Raw genomic sequence first — 19,800 nt, 5'->3', positions numbered from 1 at the left:
TACAGGGTCCTTAACCGCAGGTGAACTCCCGTCAAGGATATGTGTTGTCCTCTCACTAAACCTGAGACGTGACCATTTCCCGTTCCTGCCAACAGTATGTGAGTTGCTCACATCTGCCAGTGTTTAGTGTTGTCATTTGCTTTCTTCCATTTCGTCGATTCCTGCTTTTTAAAAAGAAGAAGGAAGTTGTTTAAGCTCCAGAGTGCTTATTGAATGTGTTTTCATCCTTTTACAGTGGAAGTGCTGTAAGTCTGTGAGCGTTCCTCTGAAATCAGCGTTATCTACCGTGTGGGTTTTGTTCCTTTTTTTTTTTTTTTTTTCCATTTTCTTCACTTTCTACCTGTTTGCATTTGTGGCTTCTGCCTTAGCAAATCAAGAGTTTAGTTTGCAAGGGTTTTTTGGTGCTGTGTTTTATAGTTTAGTCTGTACTAGACCTGAAAAAAGGAAATGCATTAAGTGTAACAGCTGTCTTTGTCGAGTGCCTGCTGTGAGACCTGCTACTCAGCACCATGTTCATTTAGTTCCAGCAACAGTTTGCTTTACAGAGGGAACTAAGAAATACAGGTTATGGATCACACAGCGCCTGACCCTAGCCCCTTTAATAACTCTTATCTCCTTTCTTTATTCTCTCATCATCTTAGCTGCTCCCTCCAAGTCACCTTGCTGAGTTTTGGGGATTTGTTTGTTTGGTGTGTGTTTCTTTACTCTGAGTAATCTGGTTAACTCTGTACTTAGCCTAATGTGTTTTATACTTTCTCTGCTCCAATAATTAGTGTCACTTCTGTTTCCTAACTAGACTGTGGCCGATGCACTGTAATTCAAGAGAACTTGCTTGGCATTAAAAAGACTTGAAACCATGTATTGCAAAGACACATTGTCTGCTTAGGAACATTGACTCAGAATGGTCAGTACAGAATCACAGCATACATTTTTTTAAATGTTGCTTTTTTGAAAAAAAAAAAAAAAAAAAAAAAGAGGTCATATTGTGCCTCAGCAGGTTAAGCCACAGCCTGCAACAGCAGTGTCCCATATGAGCACTCTTTTGAGTCCTGGCTGTTCCACTTCCAAATCAGCTGCCAGCCAGTGTGCCTGGGAAGGCAGTGGAGGATGGCCCAGGTGCTTGGGACTCTGCCACACATGTGGGAGACCCGGATGGAGTTCCAGTTCTTTGGCCTGTCCCAGCCCCAGTTATTGTGGCCGTTGGAGGAGTGAACCAGTGAATGGTCTGTGTGTCTCCCGCTCTCTAATTCTACCTTTCAAATAAGTATTAAAAAACTGTTGGGAATCCAAGTGTTCCCTCCCTAAAAATAAAAACCCTGAATCACTTGGAAGAGAAGGTAAATGCAATCCTTTCAGACTTTATCATAAGGACATTAAAGGACAAAGCAATGAAGTTACTCAGGGTTTCACATCCAACCAAATTGGGACTTTCAAGTATAAAAGCCACAGGCTCACTATCAGTAACTCATGGGACATCGTTTCCAGGACCCCTGCCTGAGGAATCTACTAGAAAATGGGATTCAGATAACTAGATTGACTAGAGAGGCATTGCCATAAGGAATGGAAATGTACTGTAGCAATTAAGTGGAGAAGGAAGTGTATCACCCTTGACTTAGTAGATCAAGGCAGTGATCATCCGTGCGTACCAGTATCGTTCAAAGATGCCTGCACGCTGTGCTTCCTAAGGTCTGCCAGCAGCGGCCAAGCAGGACAGCCTTCCCAGAGAGGCGTGATGTCATCCCCGGGAGGAGTATTCCAGGCAGCAAAGCGTTAGCAATTCCACCCTCTCTCATCTGCCCCTGCCTGGTTCTGGGAGTTCCTGCATTCCTGCCTCTGCAGCCTTTTTAGTTCTGTAATTCCTGCTTCACTACTCTGTCTTCAGAAAACTCACGTGGTCTCAGTCTCCTGGCTGGATTCTGACTGATAGGACACCACCCACGACATAACCTTACCAGGATAATTCATCGAACCCCCAGGTGTAAGTACTAACCTCATCAGCAAAGCCTAAATCCCAGGAAATTGCACAGGATATAAACACTATTTTTTTTTTTAATTTTATTTATTTGAGAGATAGAATTATAGAGCAAGAGACAAAGAGCTCTTCCAGCAACTCATGCCCCAGATGGCTGCAATGGCTGGAGCTGAACTGATCTGAAGCCAGGAGCCAGGAGCTTCTGGGTTTCCCATGCAAGTGCAGGGGCCCAAGGACTTGGGCCATCTTCACTGCTTTCCCAGGCTATATCAGAGAGCTAGATTGGAAAAGGAACAGCTGGGACACGAACCAGCGCCCATATGGGATTCTGGACTGACCCTGGATTTGTTTCATTTTTAAAAATTTATTTGTTTATTTAGAAGAGTTACAGTGAGAGAGCGAAATCTACCCCCTGGTTCCCTCCCCAAATTGTTGGCCAGGGCTGGGCCAGTCTGAAGCTGCTGAGATGGGTGTGGCGCAGTGGCTTAGCAGGTTAAAGCCGCTGCCTGCAGTGCCAGCACCCCACATGGGTGCCGGTTCGAGTCCCGGCTGCTCCATTTCTGATCCAGCTCTCTTCTATGGCCTGGGAAAACAGTAGAAGATGGCCCAAGGCCTTGGGCCCCTGCACCCACGTGGGAGACCCAGAAGAAGCTCCTGGCTCCTGGCTTTGGATTGGCACAGCTCTGGCCGTTGCGGCCATCTGGGGAGTGAACCAGCTGATAGAAGAACCTCCCTCTCCCTCTCCCTCTCCCTCTCTCCCTCCCCCTCCCTCCCCCCCCCCCCCCGCCTCTGCATCTCTGTAACTCTGCCCTTTTTTCTTTTTCTTTTCTTTTTTTTTTTTTTTTTGACAGAGTGGATAGTGTGAGAGAGAGAGACAGAGAGAAAGGTCTTCCTTTGCCGTTGGTTCACCCTCCAATGGCCGCTGCTGCCGGCGCACTGCAGCCGGCACACTGCGCTGATCCGATGGCAGGAGCCAGGTACTTATCTTGGTCTCCCATGGGGTGCAGGGCCCAAGGACTTGGACCATCCTCCACTGCCTTCCCGGGCCACAGCAGAGAGCTGGCCTGGAAGAGGGGCAACCGGGACAGAATCCGACACCCTGACCAGGACTAGAACCCGGTGTGCCGGCGCCGCAAGGCGGAGGATTAGCCTAGTGAGCCATGGCGCCGGCCTCTGCCTTTCAAATAAATAAATAAATTTTAAAAGAAGAACCAGGGGATCCTGATCCCACCTGCTAACTTTTCCGCTGACGGCTCTGCTCTTGTCCGGGTGCGGCCGTTTGGGCTCCCACTGGGAAGAAAGGGTCTTCTGAAGTCTCAGTCAGCACTGTGAGAGGAACCAGTGGCGACGTCAGTGGTGGCTGTTCATGCTCGTAATTGCTGGTCTCCTTCATTCAGGGCACGAGCATGATTAATTTTTCCTCTCAACTTGATGCAAACAATCTGCCACTGTAGGCTTCATCTGCAGTGTCCTAATCCCTCCTTAAAACAAGTTAGCCGTCTGCAAGCTGCTGATTTCTTTAGGGCTTTGTCTCCATATACTTTTCATAAAGCAACACTAATTTCAAGTAAGTTTCACTATAAATTTGATGCTTATTTTTGCTTCCATTTTAGTAGAATTCATGATGCTCTTCTAGTGTGTTTTTTTTTTTTTTTTTTTTTTCTAAACTAATGTCTCATCAAGCCAGCTAGGGGGAGAAAATTAATATAAATCAGGTCTTTTGATGGGTTTGTCCCTGCCTTGTACTGATTGACAGTTTCTTCCCCAAGATTGTGCTTAAGAACCCCACTACCCCCAGCCCTTTGGGTTTTGCTTCTCTTGGAGCCCCTCCATGCCACTCTGGCTGGAGGCCTCTGACTCTAATAAATCTTGCTTTTAAATCTCAGAAACCTGATGTCTTATCCCAGCGGTGCCAGCTGGACTCCGTTCCAACATATTATACCAAGTTGGCACAAGTTTGTTTTGGTGCAGCAAAAGTTTAAAATCTATGCGTGTTTTCATAATGCACATTTTTGTTACACTTCTATATGACCCGCCTTAAGTTTAGTTATTAATATGTATCTATACACCTAGCCAGTGGTATATAAAATATCATAGCTGGGGGCCAGCATTATGGTTCAGCAGGTTAAGCTGCCACCTACAACTGTAGCATCCCAAGTGAGACCCAGTTCAAATCCCACTGCTCCACTTCCAATCCAGCTCCCTGCCAGTGCACCCGGGAAAGCAGCAGGAGATTGCCTAAGTGCTTGGACTCCCCTTCATGGGAGACCAGGATGGTGTTCCGGTGACTTGGCTTCAGCCTGGCCCAGCCCAGGTTTGTTGTACCATTTGGACAGTAAAGCAGCAGATGGAGGATCTCTTCATCTCTCTTCCTCAATCTTTGTAACTCTGCCATAGATTCAAATAAATAAATCTTTTTTTCTTTTTATAAAATATTTACTTATTTTATTTTAAAGAGTTCCACAGAAAGAGTCTTCCATCTGCTGGTTCACTCCCCAAATGGCTGCAATGGCTGGAGTTGGGCCGATCCAAAGCCAGGAGCCAGGAACTTTTTCCATGCCTCCCATGCGGGTGCAGGGGCCCAAAGAGTTGGGCCATCTTCTGCTGCTTTCCCAGGCCACAGCGGAGAGCTGGATCAGAAGTTGGAGCAGCCAGAACTCGAACTGGCACCCATATGGGATGCCGGTGCTTCAGGCCAGGGCATTAATCCACTGTGCCACATCACCAGCCAGTGTAATTACATGTTTAATTTTATAAGAAACTACCAAGCTGTTTTCCCAGACTGTCAGTGTATGGAGATCCTGTTTTTCCACATCCTTGGCAACATTTTCTTTTGGCTTTATTTTTGGTTTTAGCCATTCTTTAAAAAAAAAAAATATTTATTTATTTGAAAGTCAGAGTTACACAGAGAGAGGAGAGAGGTCTTCCAGCCGATGGTTCACTCCCCAGTTGACCGCAATGGCTAGAGCTGTGCTGATCTGGAGCCAGGAGCTTCCTCCAGGTCTCCCATGTGGATACAGGGGTCCAAGGACTTGGGCCATCTTCCACTGCTTTCCCAGGCCATAGCAGAGAGCTGGATTGGAAGTGAAGCAGCCAGGACTCAAACCGGTGCCCATATGGGATGCCGGCACTTTAGGCCAGGGCGTTAACCCACTGCGCCACAGCGCCAGCCCCAGTTTTGGTCATTCTTAAAGGTGTGTTCATCTTCAATACCTCATCCCTCCCCTAAAATAAGTTATCCATTTGTAGGCTGTTTGTCCCTGGGGCATTGTCCCCATAAACTTTCCTTAGAGCATTGTGGTTTTAATTTGTATCCCTGATAGGTAATGAGTTGAGAATCTGCATGGGCTTCTATGCTGTCTGTGTGTCCTCACTGGTGAAATATCCACTCGTGTCTTTTTCCCATTTTCAGATTTGTTGTTTTAATTGTTCAGTTTTGAGGATGCTTTGTAGATTCTAGATATTAATCCTTCACTTTCCCTTTGATGGATTATGCTTTTGGTGATACAGCTAAGAACTGTTTACCTAGCCCTAGATTCCAAAGATCTTTGCCTATGTTTTTGTTTCTAAATGTTTATAATTTTACACTAAAGTTTGCATACCATCTGGAGTTAATTTTTGTGCAAGCTCTGAGGTGTAGGGAAAGGTGTTTCTTGTTGTTTTGCCTTGGACGTCCTGCTGCTCCAGCACACTTGTTGAAAGGCTATCCTTCCATTAAACTCCCTGTTGCACCTTTGTCAAAATACCAATTGGACAAAAACACTGAGCTACTAGGACTAGAAGGGAACTTCCTTAACATGTTAAAGGGTATTTATGAAAAGCCCACAGCTAACATCATGCTCAGCGGTGAAAGACTTTTTCCTTAAACTTAGTAATGAGATGAGAATTTCTCTTTAACCACTGCTACCCAACAATATACCAAGCATCCTTGCTATAGCAATTGGAGGGGGGGAAATGTTCCATTTATTTGAAACAATATAAAGGGAGACTGTCTTTTCATTTGGTTTCCATAGTTTTTTACTGCATATTGATTGTTAAAATTTTTTTAAGTGTTTGACTGATTTATAATGATTATATATTTATGATGTACAATATAATAATATGGTATACTTTGTATAATGATCAAATTTGGACACTTAGCATATCAATCACTTTACATTTATCATTTGGGGGCCAGCATTGTGGCACAGTGGATTAAGTTGACACCTGCAACACCAATATCCCAAAAGAACACTGGTTTGAGTCCTGGCTGCTCCACTTTCGATCCAGCTCCCTGCTAATGCACCTAGGAAAGCAACAGAAGATGGTCCAAGTACTTGAGCCCCTGCCACCCATGTGGGAAACCTGCATGAAGCTCCTGGCTTTGGCCTGGCCCAACCCTGGCTATTGCAACCATTTGTGGAGTGAAGCAGTGGATGGAAGATCTATATGTCTGTGTCTCTCTCTCCCTCCCTCCCTCTCTCTGTAACTCTGCCTTTCAAATAAACAAATATCTTTTTAAAAATTATCATTTCTTTGTGGTGAGAATGTTAAAATTCTCTATTCTTGGACAGACCTTGTGGTACAGTGGGTTAAGTTGCCACTTGAGATGTCAGCATCCATATCAGAGCACCAGTTTGAAATCCGACTGCTCTGCTTCTGATCCAACTCCCTGCTAATGTGCCTAGGAAGCAGGAGATGACAGTTCCCGTACGTGAGTCCCTGCTACCCATGTGAGAGACCCAAATGGAGTTTCTCCTGGCTTTAGCCTGATCTAGGCCCAGCTATTAAAGCTATTTGGAGAGTAAACCTATGGGTGGAAGATCTCTCTCCTCTATGTGTGTTTCTTTCTCTCTCCTCTCTCTTTCAATCACTCTGCCTTTCAAATAAATAAATAAATCTTTTTAAAAAATAGAAATGTGGCTGGCGCCATGGCTCACTAGGCTAATCCTCCGCCTTGTGGCGCTGGCACACCGGGTTCTAGTCCCGGTCGGGGCGCCGGATTCTGTCCCGGTTGCCCCTCTTCCAGGCCAGCTCTCTGCTGTGGCCAGGGAAGTGCAGTGGAGGATGGCCCACGTCCTTGGGCTCTGCACCCCATGGGAGACCAGGAGAAGCACCTGGCTCCTGCCATTGGATCAGCGCGGTACGCCGGCCGCAGCGTGCCAGCCACAGCGGCCGTTGGAAGGTGAACCAACGGCAAAAAGGAAGACCTTTCTCTCTGTCTCTCTCTCACTCACTGTCCACTCTGCCTGTCAAAAAATAAATAAAAAATAGAAATGTGGGAGCCAGTGTTGTGGCATAGTAAGTGAAACAGTGCCTACCCTGCCTGCATCCCATATGGGCAATGGTTCCAGTCCCAGCTGCTCCACTTCTGTTCCAGTTCCCTGCTAATGCTCCTGGGAAAACAGCAGAGAACAGCCCAAGTAGTTGGGCCCCTGCACCCACTGGGAGACCTGGATGAAGCTCCTAGCTCCTGGTTTTGGGCTGGCTGAGCTCCAGCTGTTGTGACCATTTGGGGACTGAATCAGCAGATGGAAGACCCCTCTCTCTGTCTCTCCCTCTCTCTCTCTGTAACTCTGCCTTTAAAGTCAATAAAATTGAACTTTTTGAAATAGAAATGATGGGACCAGCGCTGTGGTGTAGGCAATAAAGCCACTGCCTGCAGTGCCGGCATCCCATATAGGCACCGGTTCGAGTCCCAGCTGCTCCACTTCTGACCCAGCTCTCAGCTATGGCCTGGGAAAGCAGTGGAGGATGGTCCCAGTCCTTGGGCCCCTGCACCCACGTGGGAGACCTGGAAGAAGCTCCTGGTTCCTGGTTTCAGATCAGTGCAGTTCCGGCCATTGTGGCCAATTGGGAAGTGAACCAGGGGATGGAAGACCTCTCTCTCTCTCTCTCTCTCTCTCTCTCTCTCTCTCTCTCTCTCTCTCTCTGCCTCTCTCTAACTCTGCCTTTCAAACAAATAAATAAATCTTTTAAAAAAGAAAGATCAATGTAAAATTCTCTCTTCTAAGGATGAGCATTTGACAGAGGTTAAGATGCCAGTTGGGATGCCCACATCCCCTGTGGGAGCCTAGATTTGAGTTCCAGCTCCACTTCCAATTCAAGCTCCCTCCTGTGATGCACCCTGGAGAGCAGCAGGTGCTGCCTTAAGTACCTGGATACGTTCCACACACTTGGCTCCCAGCTCTGGCCTTAGTCATGGCTATTGGAGGCATTTGGATTTGGAGAGTGAATGAGTGAATGGAAGATCTCTCTCCTCTGCCTTTCAAATAAAATGAAATAAATAAAAATTTTAAAATAAAGTTCTGTCTACTAGACTTTTTGGCATGTGCACATTATTTTTTTTTATTTTTTTTTAAACTTTAATGAATATAAATTTCCAAAGTACGACTTATGGATTACAATGGCTTCCCCCCCATACCGTCCTTCCCACCCACAACCCTCCCCTTTCCCACTCCCTCTCCCCTTCCATTCACATCAAGATTCATTTTCGATTATCTTAATATACAGAAGATCAGCTTAGTATACATTAAGTATGGATTTCAACAGTTTGCTCCCACACAGAAACATAAAGTGAAAAATAATAGATGATTTTTTTTTAAATGATGATGAAATCAGAGCAGACCTATTGTCATGTTTAATCCCAGTGAGAGTCAAGTTGGGAATTGATAATTTCTTTTTTTTTTTACAGAGGATCAGTTTAGTATGCATTAAGTAAGGATTTCAACAGTTTGCACCCCCATAGAAACACAAAGTGAAATATATTGTTTGAGTACTCGTTATAGCATTAAATCTCAATGTACAGCACATTAAGGATAGAGATCCTACATGAGGAGTAAGTGCACAGTGACTCCTGTTGTTGACGTTACCAATTGACACTCCTGTCTATGGCATCAGTAATCTCCCTATGTTCCAGTCATGAGTTTCCAAGGCTATGGAAGCCCTCTGAGTTCTCCGACTCTTATCTTGTTTAGACAAGGTCATAGTCAAAGTGGAGGTTCTCTCCTCCCTTCAGAGAAAGGTACCTCCTTCTTTGATGACCTGTTCTTTCCACTGGGATCTCACTCGCAGAGATCTTTTGCCAGTGTCTTGGCTTTCCATGCCTGAAATACTCTCATGAGCTTTTCAGCCAGCTCCGAATGCCTTTAGGGCTGATTCTGAGGCCAGAGTGCTATTTAGGACATCTGCCATTCTATGAGTCTGCTGAGTATCTCACTTCCCATGTTGGATCACTCTCCCCTTTATTTACTCCATCGGTTAGCGTTAGCAGGTACTAGACTTGTCTATGTGCTCCCTTTGACTCCCAGTCCCTCCACCATGACCAACTGTGAACTGAAATTGATCACCTGGAACAGTGAGATGGCATTGGTACATGCCACCTCGATGGGATTGAATTGGAATCCCTTGGTATGCTTCCAACTCCACCACTTGGGGCAAGTCAGCCTGAGCATGTCCCAAATTATACATCTCTTCTCTCTCCCATTCCCACTCCCATGTTCAACAGGGATCACATTTCAGTTAATTTTCAACACTTAAGAATAACTGTGCATCAATTACAGAACTAAACCAGTCATATTATTGTTAGCTACAGGCACTGTGCTACACAATAGAACACCAGCGCTTAGTCCTCCTGTCTGATATCCTACCTATTGACATCCTCTCATTGGACCCTCTACTCCCTGCCAAGTCTCTCGTAACCACTATTTTACTCTGAACTTCTACGAGATCAGCTTTTCTGGATTCCTCGTTTAAATGAGAGTGCAGTATTCATCTTTATGTGCTTGGATTATTTATTTTAAAAAAAGATTATTTATTTTAAAGTCAGAGTTACACAGAGAAAAGCAGAGGCAGAGAGAGAGAAGTCTTCCATCCACTGGTTCACTCCCCAATTGGCCACAACAGTCAGAGCTATGCCAATCCAAAGCCAGGAGCTTCTTCTGGGTATCCCACGTGGGTGCAGGAGCCCAAGGACTTGAGCCATCTTCTACTGCTTTCCCAGGCCATAGCTGAGAGCTGGGTCAGAAGTGGAGCAGCTAGGACTCAAACTGGCGCCCATATGGGATGCTGGCACTGCAGGCTGGGGCTCTACCCTCTACACCACAGTGCCGGCCCCTCCCCAGTGGTTTTATATTTGGGGTCTTACATTTAACTCCTTAATCCCTTTTAAGTTAATTTGTGTATGTACCATACTTTGGCCTACAGTCGAAGCACACATGTAAACGTTTCTGGGAGCTGACACTGTGGTGCAATAGGTTAAGCTGCCACCTATGATACCGGCATCCCATATGTGTGTCAGGTTCAAGTCCTGGTTGCTCCACGTCTGATCTAGCTCCTTCCAAATGTACCTGGGAAGGCAGCAGCAGATGGCAGTGGGAGATCTAGAGGGAGTTCCAGGTTCCTGGCTTCAGCCCTGGCTAGCCCTGGCTGTTACAGCCATTTGGGAACTAAACCAGTGGAAAGAAAATATTTCTCTCTCTCTCTCCCCCTCCCTCCCTTTCTTTCTCCCACCGCTCCCTCCCTCCCTCCCTCTCTCTCTCTGTAACTGTGCCTTTCAAAGAAATAAAATAAATATTAAAAAAAATTTCTGGTAGGCCAGTCTGGTGGTGATGGGTTTCCTCAGACTCTTCTTGTGTGAAACACTTTTTTCTCAGTTTCTTAAGGATGGCTTTGCTGAGTATGATATTCTAGGCTGGCAATTTTTTTCTTTCAGCACCTTGAATATATGAGAGTACTTCAAATATTCATGGAAAATAGAATGAAAAGATAACAGTTTTGTTGCAAAAAATGAAGTCCACACAGCTTTATCATGATATACGTTTTCCATGACTGTTTTTGTTGTTGTTGTTGTTGTTGACAGGCAGAGTGGACAGTGAGAGAGAGAGAGAGAGAGAAAGGTCTTCCTTTGCCATTGGTTCACCCTCCAATGGCCGCTGCGGCCGGCGCGCTGCGGCCGGCACACCGTGCTGATCCGATGGCAGGAGCCAGGTGCTTCTCCTGGTCTCCCATGGGGTGCAGGGACCAAGCACTTGGGCCATCCTCCACTGCCTTACCTGGCCACAGCAGAGAGAGCTGGCCTGGAAGAGGGGCAACTGGGAAAGAATCCGGCGCCCCGACCGGGACTAGAACCCGGTGTGCCCGCGCCACTAGGTGGAGGATTAGCCTATTGAGCCGTGGCGCCGGCTCTGCTTTTATTTTTAAAATATTTGTCATTTATGTATTTGAAAGGCAGAGTTACAAAGAGAGAGGGAGGGAGAGGCAGAAAGATCTTTCATCTGCTGGTTCACACCCCAAATGGCCACAATGGCCGGAGCTGGGCAGATCAAAAGCTGGGAGCCAGAAGCTTTGTCTGGGTCTCCCATGAGGGTGCAAGGGCCTTAGCACTTGGGCCATCTTCTGCTACTTTCCCAGGCTCATTAATAGGGAAGTAGATCAGAAGTAGAACAGCCAGGACTCAAACCAGTGTCCATATGGGATGCCTTTGCTTTTTGACAGTTTGATTTTAATATGCTTTAGAAAGGACCTCTTGAGTTGAATTTCCTTGGGGTCCTTTGAGATTAGTGGATCTGGGTATGCATATCTCTTCCAAGACTTGGGAGTAGTTTTCAACGGTTATTTCATTAAATAAACTTTCTGTGCCTTTCTCCATCTCTTCTCTGACACTTCCATAATATAAATATTTGTTCTCTTAATGGTGTCCCTTAAACCCCAGAGACTTACTCCAATTCATCCTTTTCTTCCTTTTTTTCCCTTCAAGTATTTCAGAAGACCTGGGTTCAAGTTTATAAATTCTGTCTTCTGGCCAGCACTGCGGCTCACTTGGCTAATCCTCTGCCTGCAGTGCTGGCACCCCGGGTTCTAGTTCCAGTTGGGGCACTGGATTCTGTCCCGGTGGCTCCTCTTCCAGTCCAGCTCTCTGCTGTGGCCCAGAAAGGCAGTAGAGGATGGCCCAAGTGGTTGGGCCCTGCACCCACATGGGAGACCAGGAGAAGCACCTGGCTCCTGGTTTCAGATCGGTGCAGCACGCCAGCCATAGCAGCCATTTGGGGGGTGAACCAAGGGAAAAGGAAACCTTTCTCTCTGTCTCTCTCTAACTCTGCCTGTCAAAAAAAAAAAATCTGTCTTCTGCTTGATTTAGTCTTCAGTTGAAGCTGTCAATTATATTTTGGTTTGGTTCTTTCCTTGTATCTCTTTGTTGGATTTCTGATTCAATCGCTTCTTGGCCTTTTGGCTAAGATCAAGTGAATTGCTGATTCAGATCATGAATTCTTCTCCTGATTTAGTTAAATTGTCTATCTCTATTCACCTGTATCTCACTGAGTTTCCTGAAGAGCAGGTAATTGATAAATTTATAAATTTCCATTTTTAAAGATTTATTTTTATTTATTTGAAAGAGTTACAGAGAGAGCACTTCCATCTGCTGGTTCACTCACAAATTTTTTGTAACAGCCAGGGCTGGGACAGATAAAAATCAGGCATCTGGAATTCTATATGGTCTCCCATGTGGGTGTGCTGCCTTCCCAGTCACATTAGCAGGGAGCTGGATTGGAAGTGGAGCAGGTGGGAGGACGTGTGCTTATATGGGATGCCATTGTTGCAGGTAGTGGCTTAACCTGCTATGTCACAATGCTGGCCCCATAAATTTCCATTTCTTTAGAGGGTCAGTTACTGCAGAGTTGTTTTATTTCTTTGGTGGTGACAGTTTCTCTGCTTGTTCATGTTTCTTGTATCCTTGTAGAGATATCTTTACATCTGATAGGGTAGTTGCTTCTTCCAATTTTATAAAGTGGTTTTAATAAGAATAGACTTTTATCTGCATATGTGTACGCTGTTGTTTGGGTAGGAGCCCACTGACTTTGGTTCTGGATAGATGCAGCATTGAAGTCTCCATGCAATCTCTTCAACTATTGTCAATGTCAGGAATATCAGCAATTGCCTTTTGGCTTAAGCTGCAGGAATGTGTGTGGTCCGTTGGCTTATGTACTGCCCTCATGGGTATTAGACCTCTAGAAACTCTGTGTATTGTTATCTGGGAGTGATATGTGTTCTGGATCACACACTGGCACAGGACATGTGTGGAGCTGGTCAGCTACCACTTCTTATATAGTGCTCTCCTGGAGGTGGCTGGTGATCTGGCTTGTGGGGGTGGAATATGGGGCTGATGAGCCTGGTATAATAGTGGGATCTCAGGTATGGAGCAATGGAAAGGTTCCTGGTGCCCAGAGCAGGATGCACTCTAGCCTCGGCTCTAATTTCAAGATAGCTCCAGCCTTGTGGCACAGCAGGGTAAACCACTGCCTGGAACACGGACATCCCATGTCAGCAGAGCACCCATGTGATTCCCAACTACTCTGCTTCCAATGCGTAATTATGTGACTGAGAACCAACAAATGATGAGTCAAGCACTTGAGTTCCTGCCACCTAAGTTGAAGACCCAGATGGAGTTCTTGGCTTCTGGCTTCAGCCTGACTCAGCCCCAGGAGCTGCAGCCACTTGGGGAGTAAACCAGCAGGTGAATCAATCAATCAATCAATCAATCTCTCTCTCTCTCTCTCCATCCTTACAGTAAATAAATAAATAAATAAATAAACAAACAAACAAATCTTAAAAAAAAAAAATAGATGGCCCCAGGTGACAGACTGGGTCATGGAATCGAGAGGGAAGCAGAGGAAACAATATGTGCGCCTTCTCTGGAGCGATGAATCCCGTGGGAACTCCTAGAGGCTCCCTGAACCGGGCTCAGGGCCTGCGAGGCTTGCAAGATTCTTTATGAGCAAAAACTACAGAATCCATGGTGTTAGTGGGGGCAAATAGGGGGCTTCTTGATTCCCTGTTGCCACAGTTGAAAGTCCCTCTCGATTTTAAGAAGATGTCGCATTACCTGGGTGTTTCACTTCCGTTTCTGTGCAGCCTGCCTGAGTCTCTGTGTTCCAGTCTCTACCACTCCCCTGCTGTACTCCGGGACTCTCTTTAAGAAATTCTAGGCCGGCGTCGCAGCTCAATAGGCTAATCCTCTGCCTGTGGCGCCGGCACACCGGGTTCTAGTCCCAGTTGGGGCGCCGGATTTTATCCCGGTGGCTCCTCTTCCAGTCCAGCTCTCTGCTATGGCCCAGGAGTGCAGTGAAGGATGGCCCAAGTCCTTGGGCCCTGCACCCACATGGGAGACCAGGAGAAGCACCTGGCTCCTGGCTTCGGATCATCGTAGTACACCGGCCATAGCGCGCTGGCCGCGATGGCCATTGGAGGGTGAACCAACAGCAAAAGGAAGACCTTTCTCTCTCTCTCTCTCTCTCTCACTGTCCACTCTGCCTGTAAAAACAAAAACAAAAACAAAAACAAAAAACAAAACAAAACAAAAAAAACCTCTCTCTCTCTCCAAATCAGCCTTTCAAATAAATGAATGAATTTTTTTAAAAATGTACTTATTTATTTGAAAGGCAGAGTTACAGAGAGAGAGAGGGAGGGAGGGAGAGAGGGAGGGAGGGGAAGGATCAATCAATCTTCCATTTGCTAATTCACATCCAAATGCCCACAACATCTGGTGCTGGGCCAGACCAAAGCCAGGAGCCAGGAACTCAACCTAGGCCTCCTATGTGGGTGACAGGGACTCAGGTACTTGAGCCATCACCTGCTGCACCCCAGGATGTGCATCAGCAGGAAGCCGGAGTCGGAAGCAGAGCCAGGACACAAACCCAAGAACTTTAATAAGGGGTGATATAGACATCACAAGCAATATCTTAGCTGCTGCACCAAATACATGGCCAATCTATTCTGCTTTTTATTTTTTGTTATTGTGGAGGTATAATATTTTTTTATAAGTACTAGACAATATAAGTAGATAAGAACATTCGTCTATTCCAGATATTTATTATGACAGATTGACACTCCAGATGTATCAGTGAACAGAACAAAATCCCAGCTCATGTGAAGTTTATATCCTAGTGGAAGGAGGAAGACCATACCTAAGTAAACCAAATAGATACCATCTGTATTAGTAAGCTTTTCTTTATTATAACTAGATACCCAAGATAAGCTACTTATGAAGAAAGGAGGTTTACTTAGGCTCCTGGTTTTAGAGGGTCATAGTCCAAGACCAAGTGGCCCCACTGGTCTGGCATCTGATGAGGGTGGTGGATGGTGGAGGCATGCAAAGGATCACAAGGTGAGCAAGGAAGCAGAGAGACAGGGAACACATCCATCTGTGACTGTATGGTCTCCCCATAAAACCACCACGAGAGGCCAGCTTTGTGGTGCAGCGGGTTATGCCAGCACCTGCAAAACCCACATCCCATATGACTGCCAGGTCAAGTTCCGGCTGCTCCACTACAGACCCATCTCCCTGGTAATGCACCTGGAAAAGCAGCCAGAAAATGGCCCAAGTCCTTGGGACCCTGCCACCTATATAGGAGACCCAGATGGAGTTCCAGGCTCTGGTTTCGGTCTGGCCCAGCCCGGGCCATTACAGCAGTTTGGGGAGTGAATCAGCAAATGGCAGATCACTCTATCTATCCCTCTTTCTCTCCGTAACTGTGCCTTTCAAATCAATCAAGCAAGCAATCAATCTTAAAAAACAAACCAAAAAGTCACCATGAGTTGATCGTAAGCGCTCACCCCAGAGACCTAATTCAATGACCCTACCTTAATCCTTTAACATTAATCCATTCATCATTAACATGAGATCTGGAGACCAAGCCTTTGACACAGGAGATTTTATGGAAACCCAAACTAATATCTAGACTATGGCACTGCCATTGATGCATACAAAAGAGAAGGAAAATTTGCTAGAGTCTTGTCCTTGAGAAGAGAGGGAATCTAGTTCATAAGTGGAGGCATTAGCCTTAGAAATATGGACAGTTCATCAACAGCAACAAGAGACAAGGAGTGTCTGTGTACAGATTGGTGGGGAGATATGACTTGGGGGCTTGTAGAAGTTTTTCTACGGGGGTTTCTATTTTCTCAGAGAAATGGGAAGCAAGTCATCCAATGAAAACAGAGGATGAAAAACACGTTGGAAGCTTGAAAAAAAGGGGATATGGTATGAAACAATTTAGTAGAATGAAGAAAATTTATGGGGCTGGTGTTGCAGCACAACGGGTTAAGCCACTGCCTGCAATGCTGGCATCCCATGTGAGCACTGGTTCAAGTCCCGGCTGCTCCACTTCCAATTCAGCTCCCTGCTTCTGAGCCTGGGAAAGCAGTGAAAGATGGCCCAGGTCCTTGGGCCCCTGCCATCATATAGGAGACCCAGATGGAGTTCCAGGCTCCTGGCCCTGGCTGTTGCAGCCATTTGGGGAATGAACCAGCAGATAGATAATAGATAGATAGATAGATAGATAGATGATAGATTCTCTCTCTCTCTCTCTCTCTCTATTTCTGCCTTTCAAATAAATAATCTTTTTTCAAAATATGGATTAGAATTGTATTCAGGCTGGCGCCACGGCTCACTAGGCTAATCCTCCGCCTTGTGGCGCTGGCACACTGGGTTCTAGTCCCGGTCGGGGTGCCGGATTCTGTCCCGGTTGCCCCTCTTCCAGGCCAGCTCTCTGCTGTGGCCAGGGAAGTACAGTGGAGGATGGCCCAAGTGCTTGGTCCCTGCACCCCATGGGAGACCAGGAGAAGTACCTGGCTCCTGCCATCGGATCAGCGTGGTGCACCAGCCGCAGCGCGCCGGCCGCGGCGGCCATTGGAGGGTGGGAGGGTGAACCAACAGCAAAGGAAGACCTTTCTCTCTGTCTCTCTCTCTCACTGTCTACTCTGCCTGTCAAAAAATTTAAAAAAAAAAGAAGAAGAAGAATTGTATTTGACCATGGTTGTGATTTTTGCCAGAGAGGGCAGAAGAGTTAGGATGTAAGCTGTGCCGAGTTCAAATGATCAGTATTGACTAGCTGCCATTTTAGTGAGTCTTCCCTTCTGTGAGGAGCATTGCTTAGTGTCTTACTTGCATTATCTCTGCCACTGTTACTAGTTACGAGATGTTGGCTCTTCATTATACTCCCTCTGAGGCTGCTCGGATCTTCCAGAAAGACAGCAAGGCCAGAAAGCAGGCTGAAAATGGTTCTCTGCATGACCACAGTTCCAGGCCAGTTCCCCTAAGACGCGTGGAGTAAGCTCGCTGTGAGCCTCACTGCCTGTTCTGCTCAGTCCAGGTTTTCCCTCAGGCTGTGACATTCACCAGGCAGCAAATAGGCACAACAAGGCAGATGTGTGATGGCCCATAAAAGGTCACAGAGGGGCAGGTGTTGTGGAGTGCTGGGGGAAGCCAACTCTGCCCATGTCAGAGGAGTACCCTCTCAAGTCCAAGCTACTCAGCTTCTAATCCAGCTTCCTGGAAGGCAGCAGATGATGGCTCAAATGTCTGGACCCCTGCCACCCATGTGGGAGACCCGGATGGAGTTCCAGGCTCCTGGCTTCAGGCTTTTCCCCTGGATATTGTGGGCATTTGGGGAGTGAACCAGTGGGTAAAATCTCTCTCTCTCTCTCTGCTTTCAAATTAATGAAAATAAACATTAAAAAGTTCATGAAAATGCATAATATGAAAACTATACATGGATTTCAAAATGTTTTTGGCACCCAAATAAATTTATCTTCTAATTCCATTTTCCATTAACTTTTTGGAGTACCCCCATATGCTTACATGATTTATTAATTTCAGTGACCATGCTATAGGCCTCAAGAAAAAAGTTCTTAAACACACAGGTTTAGATTTAAATATACACACAAAACCAAAAATCTCTCCCTTCTTGATCTCTTATTTGGCTCCAGCTGAGTTTCTGCCAATATTAAGGCAGTATATTTGATATGAGTCCTACCTTTCTCTTTTATTTTGTTCCTCCTATCATATTCTATGATGTGGTGGAATGAGAAGGCCATGCCAAGATGGCTGCTGGCAAGCAACCATCAGTTACTCAGGAATGGCTTCGAGACCCCCTGAGAAACCACCTGGCAACAGGCTGTGATTGGTTAGGGCATAAACTTCCCCTTGAACACATTGGCTGTCTCGGCTATATAAGCTGCTGTACCAACTGAAATAAACGAGTCTGCGGGCTGCTCACCTCTGGCCTGCTTTCACCTGACTCCCGGTGTCTGTGTGGTGACTCCACGCCTCTTGCCCTCACTGCACTCCTCCTCTCAGAACGAATCCACAGCAACAATATGATTCTCTCTCTCTCTCTCTCTCATTTGATATATGAGGAAACTGAGAATCAGAAGACCAGAAACAACCTCCTAAATCCAAACACTGCTAAAGTACATTTTGGATTTGAACCATATATTTCTATTTCCTTTAATTTTTTTTAAGATTTATTTATTTATTTGAAAGGCAGAGTTACAGAGAGATGTCTGCTATCCATGGGTTCACTCCCCAAATGGCAACAAGGACCAGGGCTGGGCCAGACTGTAAACAGGAGCCAGGAACTTCTTTCAGGTCTCCCACATGGGGTACAGGCACATTATCAGGGAGCTGAATCAGAAGAGTAGCCAGGACTTGAACCAGGGCCCATATGGGATGCCTGCATCACTCCACCATGCAGGTCCCCAAATGTTTCTATATTTTCTATACTGTCGTGGTTATTTTGTTTCAATTTGCTTGGTTAATGGGGACCCGGTGTGTCCTCAGGGTCATCAAGGTGTTTCAGAAGGAGATGAGCATTTGAGCTGTAGGCCGAGTAGAACAGACTGCTCTCCCAGCATGAATGAGCCTCCTTCAGAGCACCCACGGCCTGAATTAAATGGTCTGGAGGAAGGGAAATTCATTCTCCGTGCCTTGCTGCTTGTGCTGCGGCTCCAGGTTGTCCTGTCCTTCGAATGGTACTTAGGCAGTCTGTGCACCTGGTTCCTAGGCCTTTGGCCTGAACAAGATTACACCATTGCTCTCTGTCTTGGGCCTTTGGTTTGGGCTACAACTCACTCCCTGAATTCTCCTGGTTTTCAGTCGTTGGAACATGCATGGACGTAGACCAGCAACTTTCCCAAGTCTCCAGGTTGCAGAAAGCAGGCCATGGGGTTTGTCAGCTTCTGAAATCATATGAGCCAACACTTTATAATAAATCTCTTTACATATAAACACACACACACACTTAAAAATGTATGGGGTGGGGGCAGTGTTGTGGTGTGGTGGGTTAAGCTGGCTTGTATCACATGTATACTGTATTGGAGAGCCAGTTCAAGTCCCAAACGCTCCACTTCCAATCAAGATCCCTGCCAACACTCCTGGGAAAACAGTAGGTGAAGACCCAAATAGTTGGGTTCCTGCCGCCTGCATGGGAAACCTGGTTGGAGTTCCTGGCTCCTGGCTTTGGCCTAGTCCAGGCCTGACTGTTAAAGGCATTTGAGGAGTGAACCAGTGCATGGAAGATTTCTCTATCTCTGATGTTCTGACTTTCAAACATTTTTTTTTTTAATTCCCACAAGTTCCTAGAAGGGGCAAGCATTTGGCCTGGCAGTTAAGATGCCAGCTGGGAGGCCTGCATCCTATTTCCAGGGTGCCTGGTTTGTGTCCCCAGCTCCATTCTCCATTCCAGCTTCTTGCTAATATGTACCCTGAGAGAGAGAGAGCAGGTGATGGCTCAAGTAGTTGGGTCCCTGCCACCCACATGGGACCTGAATTGAGTTCCTGGCTCCCGGCTTTGACCTGGCCAGTGCCAGCTGTTCTGGGCACCTGGGGAGTGAACCAGTGGATGGGAGAGAGAGAGAGATCTTCCATAAACTGGTTCATTTGCCCAAATGGCTCAATGACCCAGGCTGGGCAACGCTGAAGCCTGGAGCCTGGAACTCCATCCAGGTCTCCCGCATGGGTGACAGGGCCCAGGTACTTAAGTCATTTTTGCTACTTTCCCAGGTGCATTATGGGG

This window comes from Oryctolagus cuniculus, chromosome 7, assembly GCF_051225735.1.
Source record: "Oryctolagus cuniculus isolate XC-2025 breed Fujian yellow rabbit chromosome 7, ASM5122573v1, whole genome shotgun sequence".
Lineage (NCBI taxonomy): Eukaryota > Metazoa > Chordata > Mammalia > Lagomorpha > Leporidae > Oryctolagus > Oryctolagus cuniculus.
The sequence above is the reverse complement of the archived record's forward strand: the minus strand, read 5'-3'. Positions refer to the sequence as shown.